The 22,742-nt window shown below is 43.0% G+C and overlaps 1 protein-coding gene across 4 annotated transcripts in view; it reads right to left on the reverse strand.

The window, feature by feature from the left end:
* The window catches only part of KANK1 (KN motif and ankyrin repeat domains 1), a 115,057-nt gene that overhangs the window by 83,018 nt on the left and 9,297 nt on the right, over positions 1-22,742 (reverse strand). For 3 of the 4 annotated variants that reach the window (XM_054185626.1, XM_054185622.1, XM_054185624.1), the window contains 2 exons: positions 20,397-20,530; positions 4,039-4,220 (listed from right to left, as the gene is read on the reverse strand). The gene's annotated coding sequence lies outside the window, so the exon portion shown is untranslated. The remainder of the gene's footprint in view (positions 1-4,038; positions 4,221-20,396; positions 20,531-22,742) is intronic. The other variant, XM_054185625.1, reaches the window with a different exon arrangement.

The following is a 22,742-nucleotide window of genomic DNA, read 5'->3' on the forward strand; positions in this document are numbered from 1 at the left end:
GACCTGATCCACTACAGCCACACCTGCATAAATAAGACAGAATAAAGTGACAGAGGGAGAGCACTACTTCAGATAATTTCTTCCACTGGTAACAGCATTAACAGAAGCGGTTTGCAGTGACTGTGTTATTTTATAAGTATTCAATCTCTTCTTTTTATGGAAAAATGCATGCTAAACTCCGCAACTCTAGAAAGAGCCTAAGGATAGTGTGGTGAGCTTCCACTTCTCTTAAAGCTTTCCAGACAGCTGGCTTTCTGGTTTTATTTCTTTTAAAAAAAAATCAACATTTAGCATTTTCAAGCTATTTGGAAAGACATTTCAAAGGAGGCACAAGCTCCGTATGCTATCTCCGCAGACACATGCCAAAACTTATCCAGAATTGCTAACTAAATTTCAAAGGCATGGAAATATTTGACTAGCTCTCCGTCAGGTTGTGCGAGAGTGCCCACAGACAGAACTTGTTTGTGGGGGTGGTGTTCGTCTACAAATAGGGCATTCTGCTAAGGAATGCCTAACGTAAGCTACACATTTCTTGAGAGAAGCCTGGCAAATCTAGGGATTATCACCGACTAGGAAATAAAGGCCCTTTTCACACCCACAGCACGCTGTGCTGAAAATTTGTTCTTCTCGGATGGAGAGGAAAAATCTGCCCACCTTTCTAATTAGCATGATTTATTTATATACACAGTATGTTATGAAAAACAGTGTTTGCAAAGGAGGCCATCCTGTTGAACAGAGAGAGAGAGAACATCCTTCAGGGCATACTCATGCAGATTTACACAGATATTACCTGATAGCTCAGTCCTAAAGCAGCCTGGCTCTTGAGAAAAACAGAGGTGCCTGCTGCCAAACTGCTGCGGCTGCTCACCCTCATGACTGTTACAGAGACTCCTGGGAACCTCTAAAGGCTGCTTTGTTCATTCTTGGCTTTTCTTCCTCACTTTAAGTTGTATATCTTGATGATGACTCCAAGCAGCACCTTCTCTGTTGAGCTACCTACTGCACACACCAGGGCTTTTGGCGAGGGAAGGGCAGAGCCCCGAAGGAAAGCCAAGCCTCTGCAGCAGTTTTCTGCCCAGAATATTCTAACATTTAGAAAGAAAAGCCTTTAACGTATTTCTTAAAAGACTGTTCACACAGGTTTACCAGGAAAGCAACACATGAGTCCCAAACTGCAGCCCTCTGACCAATGGGGGCTGTCATGCACAGTCCTCCCTGGACACTTGTGACAAGCCCTTTGGGGACATAGAGGTGCTTGTTTCCCACGGGGGCTCCAGAGGCAGCTGGTCATCTGCCCACAGTTCAATTCTGTGAGTAGAGCAGAGGGGCACGGGGCAGCAGACCTGATGCGCAGTGTGAGATTCTCACCCAGGTACCAGTGGTGTCCTCGTCACAAATGCCATGGGCGAATACCTGGGTTTTGGTAGCTGCACTTACTGTACAAGCCCATGAAACCCATCTATACTCAACTTTCTGCACAGCTTGCCCCTTGTGGTTTCTGTACTAGGAGACAGGGAGGCTAGCAGGAGACTCTGATTAATGAGTCACATCCAAATCCTTAGACTAATTCTCTTGCCTATGATATTGAAGCCAATGCAGAACAATTTGTACAGTATTAACATTGTGCAATATTAATACACTTTATTTTTTTTTTAAACAATCCAATGCAGACTAGATTGAGAACAATCCTATTTCCACATGGGTCAAAACTCTGTCAGTCCTGCAGGGTATCTGACAGCTAATAGAGCAGTTCATCTACAGTACCTGTCTTGGCGGCTGCACATCTTCCTTAGACCCACTCAGCACATTTTGTGAAGACTGACCAGGGACACTCCATCCTGTAAAACAGACACAGCTGGGGGGGGGTGGGAAACAGGAGGGTGAGAGAAGGGAGGGCGTACAGAGCACACCTCGGGTAACACCACGTTGAGAGGATGCTGCTGAGTGCAATGGCATAGACAATGCCCCGCTGCAGCCAAAGGAGGGCAGGTGGTCCATGGAGGGATGTTCATAAAGACATGGTGCTTAACAGAAAGTACAGCCACATTTCCTCCCGTCGGGGGAGGTTTCTAGACTTGCTCTGCAAGCAAGCACAGAAGGGGACTCAGGGATGACACAGCATTCAAAGTGCCCACCAGCGAATGGCTGTTGTGCTCGTTTGAGGCATGCCTTTGTCTGGAGCTCTGAAGGCACCAGGAATTAGGAAAGGTATTGAAGCGGCATGACAGTGCCAGCTCCCCTACTGTGCAAGTGCACCAGAGAGAGCTTTCCGTAACTCCAGGGATGGGATCCAGCCCGCTCTGGTGCTGCTGGGCTGAGGGCAAGTACCACAGCATACCTCTGATTTACTTCTGGTTCCAGGCTGTAAGCCTCAGTGGTCCATAAATGAGTGCCAAGGTCATCCCCCTTGTAAGAACATTTTTGGCAGTGTTGATAGGGATGGCTCAGAAGCCCTGGGAACCATCCCACTATGTATCACTGCCTTTAATGCTTTCAGCATGAAGTGAACCATGCTTCTGAAACCTTACAGCCAAGTTTCAAAACTTGTGACTATTTTGGAAGCAAGTTGTGCTTTTATGCATAAATACCAGGAGACAACAGAAAGACTGTCAGAATTCTCCAAGAAGCCAATATATACATTCAGAGACAGTGCTTGGACGCCACTTTTAACCTTCTCATTACTCAAAACTTGTACACACAGATATATGCAAAGCCCAATACAAAACAAAAAAAAAGAACAGGAAGTTTCTCTAATATCTGTCATTGCTGTCATCTAAAATCTAGAGCGGCACTGCCAAGATAATTCTCTTTATTAAAAGTCTGCAGTAAACACAGAAGAACCAATGAGCTTCAATTCATCCAAGCACCTTAAAGCCACCAAATTGTCTTTCCTGTGTAGACAGAGTTTAGACTAATTTTTCCACAATCACTGCGTGCCTAGGGTCTTCTGTTTCCTTCATACATTATATGCATCTGGTGACAGGCTTGTAAGAAAGATTTATGAAAATGGTCTCAAGCACGAAGTATAACACTGTTGGGATTAACACCAAATTCTCATAACAAAAGAACATTCCACCAGTGGAACATGTGTCCATTAGTAACGCGCAATGACTGAAGCCATACAGCAAACTCGTATTATAATCCATCTATCCTATGGAGAGAATCAAGTAATGACAGAGTGCATAAGCTGCCTTTCAGAAATTAAACCATTTTGGCAGTGCTACATAGAATGTGCATGTGATGTGTATGTACTGTCACAGAAGACATATGGGGTATAAAGTATACCAGATCCAGTAAAAAATGTGTGTGTCTGCTGAAATAAAATGCCGGTCAAGTTTATCTGCATACTGACTCTTGGTAAGGCACCAAGAACCCACAATAAATAACACTATTCCTTGTAGTTTGTCTCCGTTTTGCCACCGATATGCGATTCTCAGGATCTCAGTTTCTCTAAAGCTTATCTTCTCCCTTAGAGAAACCCCAGCCAGCAGCCCTACTTTCCTTCAGAAGGACATTTGATACAAATGCTGAAAAGGGAAGAAGTCCCCATTTCCTCCAAGACTTCTTCCTTCAAGAGGTGTGGCCTGTGCGCAGGCATGTGAGTTGCCAGGAAAACCACCATCTCTGCTGCCCAGACAAAGCAGGAGAGCAGAGCAGACAGCACGGAGTCCCTGTGCAGATGGCCAGCATCAGTTCTTAAACCAGGAGTCCTGCAACACACCTCAGCTGATCCCACCACTGAGTGCTAAAAGGAGAGGTCTTTCTAACCCCACCACTCTGCCTGGACCCAGCTGCTCCCCGGATGCCTCACTGTAAGCTGAGACAGATGAACAGCTAGAAAATGTTGGGGTTTTTACCCCCTGGAGTGTTGGTTTTATTCCCATTTAGTCCCCTGACCCCGCTCGCACTCAGGCACGTGGGCTGGTGTGCGGGCACGTGGGGATGTCACGGAGCTGGGCTCTCTGGGGAGGGTTTACTCCAAATTAAATCTGGGAGGCACAAACACAGTCCTCCCTCTTTGCCGGCCAGATCTCCCACCTGCTCTTCCTTGTGCCAGCTCTCCAGATGACAGCGAGGAACCCACAGCAAACTTGTGCCCTTCCTCCCTCCGTTGTCCCCGAAAAGGTTTGTTTGTCCTCCTTGCAAAGCACGGTCAAGGCACGTCAATGCTTCCAAGGCTTGTCCTTGGGCTCCCACAGATATCCAATCTGTGCAGGGATCTGTAAGACATAGAAATAAAGCCTGTGGCTGTGCCATATTGCTGCAGCCTTGGGGAGCGGGGGACTATCACACACAGCCTTGATCTTATTCCCCTCTCCCACAAATCTTCAGAGCAGCACCTGTGGCAGCACCCACAGCGCTGTGGCAGGCAGTTTCAGCAGTGTTTTCCATGCTTTACATGGAGGATCTGAAAAATCAGCCAAACCATCATGGGCAAAGCACATAACCGTGCCTGTGGTAATTATCACGTATTTGAATTGTAATCATTATTCTCCAGGATTAATTGCCCAAGGAACGGAAAGGGACAGATTAGTCCACTCTATGGTTGCTCCAGCATGTTTGCACATTCAAAAGCTTGAATATCACCTGCTGCTTGGAACGGGGCTCCCTCATTTCTGTACCGGATTTTAATTGAAGGCACAAACAAGAAAACTGCTTGAATTTTGCAGCAGCCTTGCTCCACTTAGGAAGGAGCCATAATGCCCATTAGTGCTTATGTTACCTTATCAGCTTCTTCTTATCAAAAGGACACCTTCCATAATGAATCATCATAATCATTTTTCAGTGCCTTGTAACAGACAGTAATACTTTCTCCAACCATTTTATAATCTCTACTTGTTGAGCCTGCAACAGAGTGCAGTTTATAAACAACGGAAGCAAACAGAGATAGGGCAGTATTTGCAGAGCTGCTCAGGATACCAAGAGCTGCCAGCTTTTGAGAAAGTCTGAATTTATGGCCTCTTGATTTGTCTTAACTGTGCGGACACAAACACAGCTATTGCCTTTTAAAATTACCTTGCGTGCAGCTTAAAACGTATGTACCGTAACCGAGAGACACCTAATGGACACTGCCTGCTACACCCGCCACGACAGCAAGTTCTAGCCTGGAAATAAACTTCTCCTTTCTACAGTAGACATAGGATAACCCCTGCTCCTGCAGAGCTGTCATGGGGTTGGTGACTTTGAGAACCGTGACCTCAAAATCTCCTGAATTCCACAACAATCTACTACTTTGGAAAACAGCCTCAGATTAAATGACATAAGCATACCAATAGCTTGCTCACAAAAAAGTTAATTTTCTTTCTAAACATGCACATTGTTACATGCACAGAGTGTTAGAGCCAAGAACAAAATAATCCCTTGCTTCCTAAGAGAAGAGGGAAAGCAATCAGACTTAAGGTGTATTAATAGCTATTAGTACCCCAGACAGAAGTGCCTGAAAAACCTCTGCATGGATTCTAACTTTTCCTTATCACACAGGAGGAAAGAAGGTCCTGGGTGCCCAAGATTAACAGTAGTCTGATGAAAACAGTTTTTACTGCTTACAACAAATGAACGAAAGAATGAATCCATGATCTTGAGCACACCTAAAGGTCTTATCTTTACAAGACTATGTTTATGGACTGAAGCAGGAACAGCTACTGCCTCCTAAAACGAAACTGTGTAATTTTACATTTCACTCTCCATTGCCTAAGAATTAATTTGACTTTTGCAACTGCACACTGAAACACAGCATGCAGCATTTCCCTGAATTCCTCTGCGTGAAGAACAAAACAGTGAATGTCAAAACAGAAAATAATTAAGATAAATTACCACTGCCACGCAGTTCTGTCCTGTTCCTTAGGCAGGTTCTCCCTCTGAGTCTTACTCAACTGGTTCATTTCACTAGCACAGTAGAAATCTTTCTTTTGTCAGGGTAGTTTTCTGCTGACCAGCACGCTGAATTAGCACTGCTCACTTTCCAAACTGTGCCATTCTCCTGCTCTCCTTGTCTCTCCAGGGCACAGCTGCCCATCCCTGACCCAGACTGTGAGATTTCTCCGGCGGAAGAACCTGCTGAAGGAGAATGCTGTACACAGAATTCACACACATGCTTGTCTTCCCCGTTTGCCCTAAAGAGCAGTTTTTTCTAGTATTCCCCCCTCTTCCTGTGACCCTTCCTCCCAGATCTGCTCCTTCCAAAACCATAGTGCATTACAAACATGTATTTGTGCACCAAAATCCTGCACTCCATAACAGGAATACCTACGCTGTCCAAAACCACAACTTTAAACATATGCTAAGTATTTACAGGGAATGCAAGGCCATTCTAGTTTTTAAATCCAGTGCTAAAGAAAGGTATATGTTTTAAAACCTGAGTAACTCTGAGGTTGTCAGTAGGGTAGGATATACAACTTGTTGGTAGGATATACAACTGTTGGGCCTCATCAATAAGTAAGTTCCAGAACATGAACAGCCTCGCAAGAATCATGAATCACTGGCCATCCACTAAGGTACTGTCACCCGAGGTCTTTCACCCCCCCAACGCCCTGAAAAGCTGACCACCAAGGCTGACCTTCCAGATCAGTGCTCCCCTGTGTTTGCAGCACACAGGGCTGAAGGTGCTCAGTAAACACTGAGCCTGAAGCCGCAGGGGCACAAGGCCACACATGACCAATGCAGCAAAAATTTTATTGAATGCTGAAGCCAGGTGATTGCTTAAAATCTGCATCTATTGCTTTCCTGCAGTTGTTTTGTGATATGGTGTACTAAGAGAGATAGGGTACTAATACAGCTCTGTGAACGCCAGCTCCTTTAACTTATTTATTAATCCACTTTACGGCCGCCAATTCTTACTGTTCTGGAGGGAACACTGGCAAAATATCACGCTGTAGCAACACAGGTTGCCCAGAGAAGTTGCAGATGCCCCATCCCTGGAAGTGTTCAAGGCCAGGCTGGATGGGGCTTTGAGCAGCCTGATCTACTGGGAGGTGTCCAGGGCAGGGGAGGGGGTTGGAACTTGTGACCAGCAGAAGGAGGGAGGTGATTGTCCCCCTGTACTCAACACTGGTGAGGCCACACCTTGAGTATTGTGTCCATTCTGGGCACCTCAATACGAGAGAGAGATCGAGGTGCTGGAGCGAGTGCAGAGGAGGGCAACGAAGCTGGTGAAGGGCCTGGAGAATAAATCTTATGAGGAGCGATTGAAGGAGCTGGGACTGTTTAGTTTGAGGAAGAGGAGGCCAAGGGGAGACCTCGTCACCCTCTACAACTACTGGAAAGGCCATTGTAGAGAGGTTGGTGCTGGTCTCTTCTCACAGGTAATTAGCGATAGAACAAGAGGGACTGGGTTCAAGCTGCAGCAGGGGAGGTTTAGGCTGGACATTAGGAAAAAATTCTTCACAGAAAGAGTGGTCAGACACTGGAATAGGCTGCCCAGGGAGGTGGTGGAGTCACCATCCCTGGATGTGTTTAAGACTCGTTTAGATGTGGTGTTGAGGGATATGGTGTAAGGGAGAACTTTGTAGCGTGGGGTTGATGGTTGGACTCGATGATCCCAAGGGTCTTTTCCAACCTAAGTGATCTATGATTCTATGAACTAGATGATCTTTAAGGTCCCTTCCATGATTCTATGAATACTCATGATATAAACAAAATTATTGAATCAGAAGGCCTTTCCAAAGCACTCAGTGCGGAAAATACAAGGAGGAGAGAGATATTAGATATAGAATATACAGAGAAAATAGAAGAAAAATTTAACGAACACAAAAATCTTCTACTTTTTTTTTTTTTAAACCTAAGTTCTCATAAGGAGGGAGGAGCTATCTGCAGCAAAACAACAAATAAAATCCACTTCAAATTTCTGGTGTTCTCAATGAACCTTTTTGCTTTTCCAGAGTTATTCATTCCTCTAGTCCAACCATTGTATTTATTGAGGTTTACAAAGACAGAAACAGCTGTATAGGCTGTACAGATTAACTGAGTATCAACACATTCCCTACTATAAACTATTTTTAACGACATTGTTACTGCAAAGAAACTCTCATAACTTACATTTGACATTTACAAACTAGTGACAAACCAAATGACTTTTATAATTTTAAACATATTTTTCTTTTTTTCAATTCCTCCCTGGCCTGATCAGAGACGGCCGTTCCCTGTCTGATGAGGTATCTTCCCCACTGCTAGTAATTCATACAAAATACAATGTTATCTGCATTTTGCTATACTCTTTTTTAAATAACTTACGGTGAACTGCATACCTCGATATGCATCTGTTTCTCTCGCTTTGTCTGAGAATTATTCCACAGAGCAAGGGGCAAGGAAAGCCCCGCTAAATGAACCTTTACCAGAAATGTGGGGGAAGTCACCCCATAGGCACAAAGTAATATTGCACCACGGGAAACTACTTTTGACTATTTTTTTTCTTTTCCTCCAAAAAAGTTACTGGAATGGGAGATTAATGGACTAGGACTGATTTAATGTTTATTTGAATTAAAACGCTACATAGATTTTTAACTTTCAGATCCTTAATCCGTTTCTTTTCAGCCTCTTTATAAGCTAGTTGCTGCTGAAATACGCAGCGTGTTCAATCTTCTATTCAAGTCCTGTAACAAAAAATAGAAAACTATCCCCCATGCTTCCACAAGGCTGGTTTTCCACGATGATCCATACACCATTGTAAGCCTTGCAGTGCATCAAGAAAGTCTTCAAAACTAGAACAGCATTGTGGCTCCCCATCTTCTCTGAAGTTCTGTTATCTCCTACATACCCTTCCTTCACACCTGTCTTCCCTGTTTACAGGCTCCTATGTTGTCTTTTTATGTGGTCCTGCCTGTATATTCATTACTCCTATATGAAGGGTACATGCACTTGGAGATGAAGGTTCAGAGCGCAGAGTTCTCTGGATAACAACTGCTGTCGTCAGCTCATACCCCACTTAAATGAATTATCTGTACCATCAGCCTCAGACAGCCTTTTCAGAAGTGCCCTACCCAAGAATACAAGATTTTGTAGTACTATATTAGGCAACTCTTAATCACCTAAAACAAGAGGAAGCATGAAAGTCAACATCTGAAGCTCTTTACAGCTGAAATAATGCTTATGATACCCCTTTCAAAATCTGGGCTTCAAAGCTTTTGTTGCTCAATAGTTTAGCAATCTCAAAATTAAAAAACAATTACCCATCTCTAAAGCATAGGCACAAATCTTTACACAGTTAATATTTAAGTCACTTTACGTTCAAAAAACGCTGTGCAGGCAAGTTAGCACCACAGCTAATGGTGGGCTAGCATGAGTTAAGCAGATGCTCTTCTTCTGAGGGGCAAACCTGATGCAGAAGAGGTGCTCGAGGTTGCAGAGTGAAGCAGCAGAAGCAAGCTGCTTTTCTTCTCTCAATTCCTTCAGGCCACAGTTCATTGCCCATGCACATCACCAAGTTCTCCTGAGTATGTAAGGCTCCTTTGCCTTCAAAAGTCTTTGAACTTCTGAGCGCCTTCTTTCCTAGGCGTCTAAAGAGAAATCCTATTTCCAACACAGTCCAAACAATTACTCAGTGACCACTGAGAGATCATAAATTGTTTCAGATACCTAGCAGAGGACGCAACGCCTCAGTAACCCCCTCTTTATTTTTAACATAAAGAAAAAATTGCTTGTGCTGTCCAAAAGGAGATTTCAGTTTTAAATAAATTACTGATTCTTATTTCTATGCGTTTTCAATTAAAAGCCAAACCCCGTCAACCAACCCCAGCCAAGCCACGCTATTATGCATTTAAATCTATGCTTACCTGCTTAGTCTGATCTCAGGCACGACTGAAAGGAATTTTACAGGCATGTTGAAGTGCACAGCCAAAAGTTAAATAAATATAGACACATAAAATAATGAGATGCATATTTCTGCTGCAAAGTTACACCAAACAAGCCAAACTCCTCCCTGAATAGAAATCCCATCAATTACTGACCTTGAAAGGTAGTCTCCTGGCTTCTCTATTGCCCTTTAAAACATCAGGAATCCTGATGAAATATATTTTATTTTTTTTCCTTTTAAAGCAGAGGGAAGTTAGTACTTAATATTATACTACAGAATTTGGAGCGAAACAAAGGGAGCAGTTGACTTGAAGCAATGTGACAGAGAAACCAGTTTGGGATGGTAGCATTACTCACAAATGAGGGACAACCTGGCAGAAAACGCTTTCCCTCTTTCCTACAATTTTTAATTTGGCCAGAATAAGCAAAAATCCATACTTCGCTAAGGACCAATTTAAAGTGAGATGTCTTGCCACTCTTGAATTTGGCACAGGAACTCTTTTACCCTTTGGGAATAATGGACACATTCCAGGAACTCTGAAAATGGATTTTCCACTGACCCTCTTAAAGTTATTACAAAGTTTAAAAATTGGTTCAGAAAAATAATAAAAAAAAAGCAACACTACCTGTTTACCTCTCAGAGAATTAACTTTGAGGTTTTTGAGGAATATTTCAAGCACAAGTAGCTATTAGCCTTTCAGCAAAGTCAATTTCAAGTTTTCCTTTTACACCCCGAGGACTGACAGCTACATTCAGCTACAAAACTCCTCAACGCCTGTGCCTAGATCTGTCTCACACGCTCGTGCCATTGTTAGCATCTGAACCTGCACGATGATCTTTGGGATGCGACAGCATTCATCTTTCCCTTGCAGCCTTCTTTATCAGGGAAGACAACTTATCATTGCTGATGCATCACTGCTGTGTGGATGTCAAAACACTTGAGGCCAAGGCCAAGGCGGCAGAGAAAGCTGGAATAAAACCCGCTAAAGTCACTTGTCACTTCACTCTGAAGTAAACTACAGGCTCCATTCTCAAGGTGGTGGCCCCTAAGAAGTTGTACTTACCTCAAAACTATTTGGGGTAGAATTATTTGTGTTTAAGACAGATTAAACCCTACCATTCATGATGCCCCCTTAAAATGAAGTCCTCCAGCCTATTCTGTATTTTTTTAACCTCACCTTCCAGCATTGCCTTTCCTATATGCATACTACAGAAAGCTTTCAGAAATGCATTTGTCTAGCACAAAATAAAACAATATGAACACAACAATATAAACAAAATCCTGCATTTTTCTAGTACAGTATTCTCGGTGCACAACAATATCCTGCTTTAAACGAGGAGGAGGAAGGGTGAGGAACCTTGAAAAACAGCATAGGATCATGCTGGATCCAAATGTTATTTACTCCATTTTCCATTTCAAAGTAAACTTCAGCACTAAAAAAACAGATCATGTTTCAGATACTTAAAGCTTGCAGTGAGGCAACACATAACTGCTTATTCAATTATTTTGTAATTAGTTGGAGGCACAACCATTTTCCCAAACAACACAGCTCAGTTTCTACCTACCCAAGCAATTCTTCTGCCATTTCTAACCACGTCTGTTTATACTGCATACAGCTTTGCCATGTTCGCATTGATGCATACTGGGAAAATCCGTGCAGCCATCCCTGAGCAGCATGGAAGGGAGGAGGAAAGGGGGAAGAGGAGGAGAACAGGAAAGCACCCTGAGGCTATATGTGCTATAGATAGCAGATGGGTAACGCGCCTTGGCACACTGCTGCAGGAGAGCTGCCAGCCAAAACGGTTCTTGGAAGAAGAGGGTTAAAAAGCGTTCTGCCCTCTGCAAAACAGAAAGGACTCACGAATTTCACTGTGGAAAGATAATCAATGGAGGCCTCTAGAAGGACAAAACACAATCAGTTATGAGGGCTACAGACATTTGGCAAGGACATAGCTCTTAAAGCAAGTTTTGCAGAAAATTCATTACTTTTACAGCTGAAAGTTAGTTTGGGATGGGTATCCAGCGAGTCCATTAAACGGTCTCATTAAGAATCAGTTTCTGTCACTGCAGACCCGCCCCTCAGAGCAGATAACAGCATTATTATCAATGGCAATTTGCCAAAATCAGCATGTAATTCATTATCCTCCCCAATCCTTACAAATTAGCGACGGGCAATATTGCGTACCAAAAAAAAAAAAAAAAGAGAGAGAAGAAAGCCGATTTCGTCCATGACGAGGCACCTGTGTTGCACAGGATGAGCATGTCCTGCAACCTAGCCGGCAGAACCAGCGCTGGCACTCACTGTAGGCGGGCTGAACCACCTTCCACAATAAGCGCTAATCCCACCCAAGGCTGTGCCTGGCTGTGTGGCAATGAATGGGCTGCCGATCTCAACAGTGAGGTAATCGGAGCACAAGGCACCCTGTGTGTTATAATCAAGACAGGTTTTGCAGCCCCGATCAAGCCCCGGGAGAGGCTGCTGAAAGTTTGTCCCACCCAAACAAGTTTTATACAGCTTTTTGTACCAAGAGAAGGGAGAACGGAGAGTTTTCTTCCCCTTGTAAGAGAGCATGCTGCAACTTGTCACAGGCAAAGCACTTGGCGTTATACCTGGGTGGGGATGGATGCGACCACACACATTTCACACTCCTGCCCCATGCTTTCAAAAAGAGAATATTTTACAGGCAGTACTTTTCAAAAAATAATCGCAGGGTGTCCCCCACATAATACACACCTTAATTCCTGTACTGGAAGAAAAAAATTCAACATCATATATTTTGACGCAGTTGAAAACGAACTGGAAAGTAATGGAAGGCTGTCAGATAACTTTTGTTCACAAGCCAAGCCCAGTTGCCTCACCAGTTTGCATTTATACTGACTGCTAGGAAAAGTCTCTCTATGTTTTCCCTTGGGGAAACTACAGGTTTTTTTTTCTTTTAATTAATGACTTTCAAGTCCTTTTGCATCATGCCATTCCTGCAACACCTGTACCAGCTGTATGGGATTACAGTCAAACACAAGTTTTGTTCCATTTCTTTTCCTCATATTTTTAAAAGCCACACTTACAGGGGGTAGGAAAAAGACTTTGCTGCAGCTGTCCCTGTATTTTGAGCTTGGCCTGCAGAGATCAGTCACGTGAAGCTGATCTCTTACCACCTCATCCATCCCACTCTCAAGGCCTCCTCCACAATTGCTTTCCCAAGGGTAAAGAATTTGGGATAGTAGCAAGCAACACTTAGGTCACTTGCATAGTAGATTTCTAATCTCGATAACTTTCTGAAAGTTGCTTGATCTTTCTGAACTAAGGCATATTTTGTTAGTATGAAGAAATTAACAAATGTCAAATTGCATTAAAGCTGTTTTGTGTTTGTCGGCCTACTTCTGATTGACTTCCAAGTGGGTAAATGAAGAGGAGTCAAAGTAACTTCATCCATGCACTGCCTGCAGAGAGTTCCCAGACGCAGAGAAGGAGAATCCATCCCCACTGTACTTTATGATGTTTCCATATCTTGCACTTTCTCATTACAATATCCACTAACAGTGCCAGTGAAAGACACTCTTTTAGACAAACACCAGGAACAAGGAATTTTCAAAATGGTATTTCACTACCGAAACATACTCGTTTCAGAAAAAAAAAATTTACACACACACTGTCATACTCTAAAACCTCATCTGAATAGAAGAAAGTTGTAAGAAAGCCAGAACTGTAGTTACATGGCTGCAGCTGCACACTTGCTCCAAATCACAGGTATGTCAATGTCCAATATTTTCTTTCTTCTGTAAGATCAAATCAAAGGTATCCTCTTCAACCAGCACAGAATTTTTAGCTGCTTGTATTATGTCAGAATTGTACGAAAACTTTTAAACTACTGGGAAATTTGCCACTTTGATCAATCAAGTGAATTATCACAGACCTAACAGATGACCTATGGAAAATCTCCCGTTCCCCTTCCACAACAGTTTTCCATGCATCAAGCAAGGCACAAAATTAATGATCTTGAATATCAAAATAGTTGTCTTCAAGACATTGAAGCTTTCATTTAAATCTTCACAGCCACAAGACCCCTTTATGATAAATGATTTTATATTAGCACTGAAGGAGTTCGAGATTTACCAAGTCAGTAAGAATTGATAACTTTTGCACTTTAATCATTCATAGCCACTGTATTTGATTTACCGCACAACTTCATCAGAAAAAGTTTTGAAGAATGAGTTATTCTCAATGTAAATCTCCAGCAATCCTCTGTCAATCATGTTAGTCCTTTCCCCGTTAGTTTCTCCTGCCTCCTGATTGAAATTACACAACCAGATTAATTACTTCATTACTTAATGACTTCTCACTTTAAAAGGCTGTAAATATACAGAAGGCTAAACTAATACACAACACTTCTCCATGGAATAGAGGAAACCATTATAAGCATCAGTATAGCTTCAGAAGATCAACTATCGTCATACTTTTTACTACCCTAACACTCTTACAAAGGAAAAAATATAAAAATATATAGAGGTCTGGAATGCTCTACCAAAGGATATGTATGCACACACGTAAGAGAGGGAAATAAACAATTCCATACCCAAATACAATATTTGCTTGCCACAAATTGTACATTCCCTCTGCTGTATTAGAATAACAACCTGTGGGAAGCTACCATTCCAGAAATCATACCTTAAAAAAGTTTCAGTGTTGGACATTTGTTGGAAAGCTAAGTGTTTGATACTTTTACTGGCAAGTTTTATTTTTTACTTATTTATTTATTAATTTTCAGTGTGTTGAGCAGCTCATTGTACCTTTGTTCAACTACAGGGAAAGAACTGTTTAGTTTACAGCATGGTTTTATATGCAAATTATATTCAGTAGACTCTCTACTCATCATAAGTGTCAACAGGAAAAAAAAAAGCATGACAAATTTAAGACTGTTGAGATTTTTCATAAACTTTGAAGGAACACTGAAATTACAAAGCATGCCTAACTCACTGTAAAGCATTTTCTCTAAGCATGTGCCAAATCATGTATATTAAAGGAATATTTTTTTTTTCTAAATCTGCTATGACAATTTATGCTCCATTTTCCATTTCTAAATATTTGTGGCAATTAAAATTCCTGTTTCCTGCACACACTCAAACTTGCTGTTTATACAGTCAAACTTACTGTTTGCTTAGCTGTCCCAGAAATGAAGGTTGTTTCTACTCTGTGGAAACATTTCCATTAGATTTAGTAGCACTGGAGAAAAAGCAAGCTTTCACCCCCACACAAATCAAAATTCAGGAGGAAATTCAGAGTTCAAAATGAAGAGATATTTTACTGCCAATAGGGGAAAAGAAGTCTTAACAAATCAGCCAGCTGTTGCACTAACAACATCAAATAAAGAAATTGTGGAGCTTATTCTGCCCTTTATCAATAATGCATGGCTGCGCACAGACAATTTATAGCTGTTTTCCATCACTGGGTATTGTGTAGTACTAAATTAAGTCTACAAAATTCAAGGACAGTCCACCCACACAGCTACTGTAAGCCAGCCAGGCCACTTTGAATAAACATTTTAAAGGCATAAAGTGAGTTTTATTAGCATTCTGGGCCACGGTTCCTAGTGGACAAAGCAGCTCCTTTGAAAAAGTAAAAGTACATTTAGCAGAAGGAGAGAAGAGTTACTCTCGTGTTGTACATGTAGAGAAATAGCAAAAAGGAAAAAACCCACCATATACATGCAACAGCTCAAACCCTGAGTATATTAAGATTAAATTAAAACATGAGGCAAGAGAGTTTGTTTTCTATACTAGAAATTAATTGTCAGTCTCAAAATCCTGAGAGGTGCTGAACGGGTCAGGTGCTGACAGCAACAGAGCTAAAAAACAAAGATGATTTTGATGGGTTTTGTTTACACTTAGGTAGCTCCAAAGATTAATAGACTTATTTTTAATCCTTCACAAATCACAAATCAGAAAAGCACACATGAGGCTTTCATCAAAATAAAGAACTAGTTATCATACTGAAATCAACTCAGCAACATTTATGGCACCAGTAAACAAGTGAGAGGTGGGGTCCCTTCACAGGCCAAATTAACCAAGAGATGGTATACAACAAGTTGGTTGCTTTCGGTCAATCCCACCTCTTTCTACCACAGCAGCCCCAGCAACCTGAATGCCTAAAACACAAGAAAGCATCAAGGAACTTGGCATGCACCAACTGGCCACCAGCAGCCAAAGGATGCACATGCCAGGTCTGTGCATCCAACAGTTTTACCCAGGCTCTGCTCTGGCCAATGGGCCACCTGGGTCCTCCACCTGGGTCCTCCACCTGGGTCCTCCACCTGGGTCCTCCACCTGGGTCCTCCCTAATTTGCTTTCAGGTGTGGAGTCAGGTCTGATCAGCCACAACATGGACGGCAGCACCACCAGGAGGTGGGTCTGGGTCACATTGCAGGCTTCTACTGCTGTTTCTTTTATAGCCACGCTTCCCAGCTTCCCTCTAAAAAAAATATTGGCAAGTATGAGGTTTGTGACAGACTTTTTATAACCAGAGCACTACTCCAGGCAGAACCCTCCAGGTCTCTGGTAACTGGCATGACAAGATGACATCCCTGCCTGGAAAACCGATTTTCATACAGTGTGGGAAGGTGGAGAATGTAGCACAGCATGGCTGGGCAGGTTGGTGGCTTTGTGGTGTATTTAAGCACAACCACAACTAAGAGCAGGAGGGATGCAAGAGACAAGACTTAAGCCACATTGTTGTAAGTTGGTCAAGTGGAAATATCTGGCCAAATAAAAAAACATTACTTCATTTATGGTGCAGGTGTGAAGAAAAAAAAAAGCCCACAATTCTGATCAGCGTATTTGGATTTGCAGACACTTTTAATTTTCTAGTTATGGTGTATACTACTGTATAGCAAAGTGTAACTTCACCTACAGTAGGCGTGCTCTCTCAAAAATCAGATCGCCTTTGCAGATGCACGTATCTTATGAAACTCTGAAGCCAACTAATCAGTGTTTAGAACTCTGGTTTAAGTGCTCCAGGGAGCCCAGAAAATTCAGAAACTGAAAAGCCAGACTTGACTAAATCTTCTCACTACATGGCTGTACCAGGGCAACCAACCACCAGCCTTCGGTGAAGCTGCTTCACTCCTGTGAAAGCAGAATCTGTCTGCTCTGTCCTACAGGCAGAAACTATCTGAGATGAAGTTGTACTGAGATCTAGTCATGATTTTTTATAAAATCTTTTTTAAGTTAAGATAAGCAGAAGCCCAAAAAAACTATAGCTTAAGACTTAGCTAAGGAAAGCAACCGCTGGGTACTTGTATTTTAACCTGTTAGAAGTGCAAGGTTTTCTTCAGAGGGTTGGCTGGAGTTTTTTCCATTTATTAGGTTGAGTTTCTGCTGTGAAAAATGAAACTGCTGTTTTGAAGTCTGATGAGATCGTAGTAAAACCCTTGGCTAGATCAAGGTTACAGGACACAGCTTTGAGAAAGCCACTGAAGCAACCTTGGCTTTATAAATGGAAATTAATAAGCTCATTGCTCATCTCACATTGCCAAAGTCTGTGATCCAATTAGAAGCACACTGCTTTAATGACCTGCACAGGGATCACATTCAGTGAAGTTCAGAGACACACAAAATGCTCTTGGGCCCTCTCCATGGAGTGTGCTGCCTCAGAGGGATGCTGGCTTCTAACTCACAGGCAAAATGCACTGAGGTGGTCACATCAGTATTTCGAAGTAGCATTTATCTGTACAAATGCAAAATGCCTGTAGCACAGTGAAATGTTACTGTGTTACATGCAATCATGGGCAGACGTGATCTTCAAATGCTGTATTTTATGAAGAGAAATTGAGCCCACTTCTTGAAAGACTTGCTACATGAGTACCCCCTAGTGTACTGACATTTAATTTGTAGTACCTCTCTACAGCGATGGCTATTGTAATTAATGCCTGTACTTTCCTGTCCTCGGTAACACCGAATTACAGCCCAGCGCTACTCAAATGTACAGCGTGACCGTTTGCTATGCCACCCGGTGTAAGGATATGCAAAGAAGATTTATATGTATATAACATGAGGTGTACTTAAATTCAGAGCATCTGAGAAGCCCATCTCTTCATCGTGCTCCTATCCGTAGCCACAGCTTTGTGTCGAGAGCTGGCAGAGGAGCTGCCTTTACTGTCCATTTCTTAGTACATGGTGCTCCCGTACTCTCTGAGGAGCCACCAGGCAGTCAGCAATCATTGCTACTTTGGCTCCCCGACAGCAGATACAAGTCTGCCCTGGGTTTTCCAGCCTTTCTGCAATCATCCTCTTCCTCTCTGCCTGCATGTGTTTCCTTACAGCCTCCTCCCCTCTTCTCTCACCCTGTACCTTGCACCGCCACCCGTGCACCCCGCCAGTCATCCAGGCTGTGACTACACTAATTATAGAGTCATAGAGTTGCCTAGGTTGAAAGGGACCTTTCAGATCATCGAGTCCAACCATCGACCTAACACTGACAAAAACCATCGCTAAACCATATAGCTAAGCACCACCTCCACCCATCTTTTAAATACCTCCAGGGATGATGATTCCACCACTTCCCTGGGCAGCCTGTTCCAATGCTTGATAACCCTTTCAGTGTAAAAAATGTTTCTAATATCTAATCTAAAACTCCCTTGGTGCAACTTGAGGCCGTTTCCTCTTGTCCTTGACCGACACCTGCTGCAGAGCACGGGGCAGCCAGGTCTAGGGACCTGTGAGGGCAACCTGAGAGTCCCTCTATGCATATATCCACATCTCCTTCACTTAGAAGCCCATGCTTGGCTGAGGGCGCACACTTCTGCAGCCAGGACATGGCCGTGGCATCCAGCCACACAGGAACTGGGACAAGCCTAGTCACAGTGACAATAAGTTTCCTCATTTAGTGTTTTCTAAGCATTTCTCTTCCCTGCCAGCTACAGCCCTGCCTCAAGGCCCAGAAGCAGTCGTGGCTGCTTTCCCCCAACTCCTGTTCAAAGCACTCCATTGACACCAGAAAAGACAAAAATTCACCTACAAATCTTTTCCCCCGTGAAAAGAAGGAGCTACAGAAAAGCAAAAGCCCTGGTACGCCCAAGTGAAGAACAGCATCTTGCGAGGAGGGACCGGCACCGCCCTGTGAGCAAGAGCCCACGGCTGATTCGAAACGTGCTGGCGCGAGGTGTGCCGAGGAGGCGCAGGCAGGCCTCCCCGTCATGTGCAGCTTAACACAGGTGCATCATTGCAGCACCCTCTGCCCCGTCTCTGAACCGAGTTTTGTGCAAGAGAGCCAAAGGGAGAGTCAGTGGAGTCAGGGTACATGCACGTACACACACACACACACGCCCCACCTAAACGGCAATTTTGGAGAGTAATGAAGAAAGGCAGGTGATCTGCTCTCCCACGCTTACTGAGTTTTGCAGTTCAGGAAAAACAGCTGGTGCCCCATCATCTTTGGGATGACTACACTCAGTAGCCCTCTACCTGTCCCAACAGCTGTCAGCAATTCAAGGCCACATCTGTAAGCACAAGATTTACTCCACACTCAAAAGCTGAACAAGCTGCTTGGTTTCACTCTGATTAAAGCAGTGAAAGCCACACGGGACAAGAGTTCATCTGCAGTGAGTTCTCCTAAATAGTGAAAATGGCCAAGAGACTAAACCTTTGCTCTTCAAGAGGTGAGTTCAGTTTTAGGTGTGCCTGATCTCTCATCTGAACCAGCAGCACATTGCAGTGCACATAACAAGGTGGGCAGTGACAGACCCCAAAAGGAAATAAAAACAAAAGCCAGCTGCCACTTCCAACAGCAGCTGTCAAACCTGAGGGAATCTATGAGTCAGTAGCGAAGAGAGCCTTTACACAGGGATTACCCATCTGGATTTATTTTATTACAGGTTTAATTCGGGTGCTCCCTTTGGTATTGCCCTTAACCTGGTTTGTATCTTTGCACAGCAACATTGCTATGTAGCCTTGTCCTGCTGGCGTGCTTACACCCGGTCCCTGGTGACCGAAATGACTCTGCAGCAAGAGAAGACGGCGCTGTGTGCCGGGTATTGCACAACTGTACTCCCCGCACCAGGTCTACTCTGTGGCCGGTCTGCTGTGCTGCTGAGAAAAAGCAGCAGCAGCACCATAGTGCCACAGACAATCCAGCTAAGAATCCAAAAGATGGGTAATTAATTAATGAAACATGGCAGCAGCAGCTCTAGTCAAAGCAGAATGGTCACTTTTCTAGATACAGTTGCATTTAGCTTCTTAGCCATATTTTTCCTGGTGAAGAATTTGTCTCAGCCTGCCTGACATCCTGTGGGGACTGAAAACTAAATCTTTCTACTACTAAAACATTATTAATACATAGATCAAGGAGTAAAGCATTTTAATGGAAAGGTACACAAGTACTTAAGAGTGTAGACTTGGTAATTTAGGAAAAGAAACCAAGTCAGTTCTTCATTGCATCAATTTTTACCTTACTGAAGTCAGTGAATTTACTCATAACTAAAAAGTACTGATAATTGGGTCCAGCCTAAGACTCTGTGTTTGTATGGTTTATTACAGAGCAAGAGGCGGGGCTGGGACAGTCTGTGGGACCATGTCTATTCTCTTACCTCTGCCGCCAGCAAAAGAAGTCATATCTTACCTTAAAAGATTTCAACAGAAGTTCCAAACCTCTCCTTTCCTTTAGGCCGTTATAAACATCAGAAATAATGCAGAAGATTCAGCTAGTTCAATGCTTCAGCATTTGACAGCACATTCAGGAACCTGAGAGTCATCCTACAAGAAATGAAATGAAGAGCACCAATTAGTCCTCGTACATGTTGGGCAACATAATACATGCTTAGAACCGCTGATGCCTGGTAGACCCACGCTGCTAAACAATAATGAAATTACCAGTCACAAGTATGAAGTCATTTTTTGCTTCCAAGGTGAAATGCACAAGCAAAATTTTGGTTACAGCACCCTGGAAAGAAAGCATGCATCTTGCAACAGCTGCGTCACCCTGCACTGTCTTCCCAATTTCAGTCCTCTTTGTTTAAACAACAGTCCATGTGAATGCACAGAAACAAAGCTCCAGGCATGTCAGGATACACCAGCCGCACCAGTTGCTGAAATACAACAGGAGAAGTAACGTGGTACTAGTTTGAACTGGGAAATGCAGCAGAAGCCCATGTGAGCTAAGCAGTAGCTCTGTATAAGCCAGGATGTTGGTGTACATGAAAGACACATGGAAGTACTTTATAGATTGCAGTAAAAGGGGAGACATCTACAGACTACTTTGTCTCATTTCCCCAAACAGGCTTTTTAAAAAGTTCTCATCTTCCAAGGACTCACACATACTCTCACCCCTTACCGAGTAAGCTGAGTTCATGCCTGCACCCCTACAGCCCATAAGACAGCTCCTTTCCTCCACAGCAATTCAGCAAAGATGTTGTGTCACTGAGGTTTAGACACTCGTTTTTCAATTCCAACGCACTTGGCACGTTTGATCCCCCCCCAACAGGGCAAACTTCCCACAAGCACAGGCTCACACATAGAAAAAGCATACCGATCCTTGCACCCGGACAGGCTGCCTCACCGCCACACACGCATGGGCACCAGCCAAGTCACCTCCACCCTGAGGCTGTGCCGGTGTTGAATGGTCGCACAACAACCCTGCTACAACGTTTGACAGCTATGGAGGGATGGGACGGCAGAACAGTTTATCTACATCTAGTGTGGTTACTCAAGAGAATTTTGAAGATTATTTTCAGGGAAAAGACATTTCTTATCATCCAGGTTTTAATTAAATACTTCCCCTACAGCTTTGGTATGAACATGCAAGGCGATCATTGTCCCAGTTTGTAGAGCTACAGAGATGTGGGCATAATGGAGTACGAGGGAATCACACCAGGTAAGAATTAAAGAGTTTTTATTATAAATTAATAAACAAACTAGCAGTGATCACATGTCACAGACCAGTGTCCCTGCATGCATGTAGGGGTTTGGGGGTTTTTTTGGGTGTGTATGGTTGGACTCGATGATCTCAAAGGTCCTTTCCAACCATGAAGATTCTATGATTCTATATATATATATATGCTTTTTTTTCTCCTAACCCTATAATGTTCACAAATCCCTACAACACCCTCCTAAGGGTTAAATGTCATCATAAACTACAGTAACAAGTAGCTTTTGAAGCGAAACTACAAGGGTCTGTCCGTGAGAGGAGATTAAGTGGGAGCCCTTAGACTCTGGAAAGATAAACCATAAATGCAACATCTGTTCCAAAAGGAGAAATCCAAAAGCCCCAAGCTTAGGTGAGCTTTAAAATACTATTCAGTGCTCTTAAGTTACCCCAAGGAAGTGGGAGTCAATTTCTTCTCTCTAACACTACCCCAGTATGTTTAGTTTTATTTTCAGCTATTTATGTAAGATCAGAACGTGTTTACACTGCATGTTAGCTATTCATGATACCCTAAAAATGCTTTTCTTACATTTCGATGGGAGTGCATTCCATTGTAGTAGATTACAAGTATCTACATTTACATAGTATTAAAAACTGTAATGTATTAGGAAACTTGAGATGATAGAAAACAAATTATATCCTTGGAGCTATATATTCACAGATAATAGGATGTACCACAATAATTGTATTTCTGTATAACTTCCTATTCTACACATCTGTATAAAGTGTTACAACAGTTCCCTGTAAAAATTCTGAATATTGCCCAACTTCAGCCTTCGTCTTCAAGATGTTCCATTGATAGTTACACTTCCTGCGTGTTCAAGGACACAAAAAACCCTGACTTTCAAACTCCTACTACCATACCCATCACGTCGTGGACCCATGACATGGGGTTAAGATTGTTCAGGTATTTCTCATGGATGAATTCTGCTCCAACAGATTTCACCTTTGCACATTGACCCACAACTAGCCTAAACTCTGCACCAGGTACTCTCTGTAATTCATCTGAAGAGAGTGTTTATGCCCACACCTGATCCAGATCAG

Source organism: Rissa tridactyla, chromosome Z (genome assembly GCF_028500815.1).
Source record: "Rissa tridactyla isolate bRisTri1 chromosome Z, bRisTri1.patW.cur.20221130, whole genome shotgun sequence".
Lineage (NCBI taxonomy): Eukaryota > Metazoa > Chordata > Aves > Charadriiformes > Laridae > Rissa > Rissa tridactyla.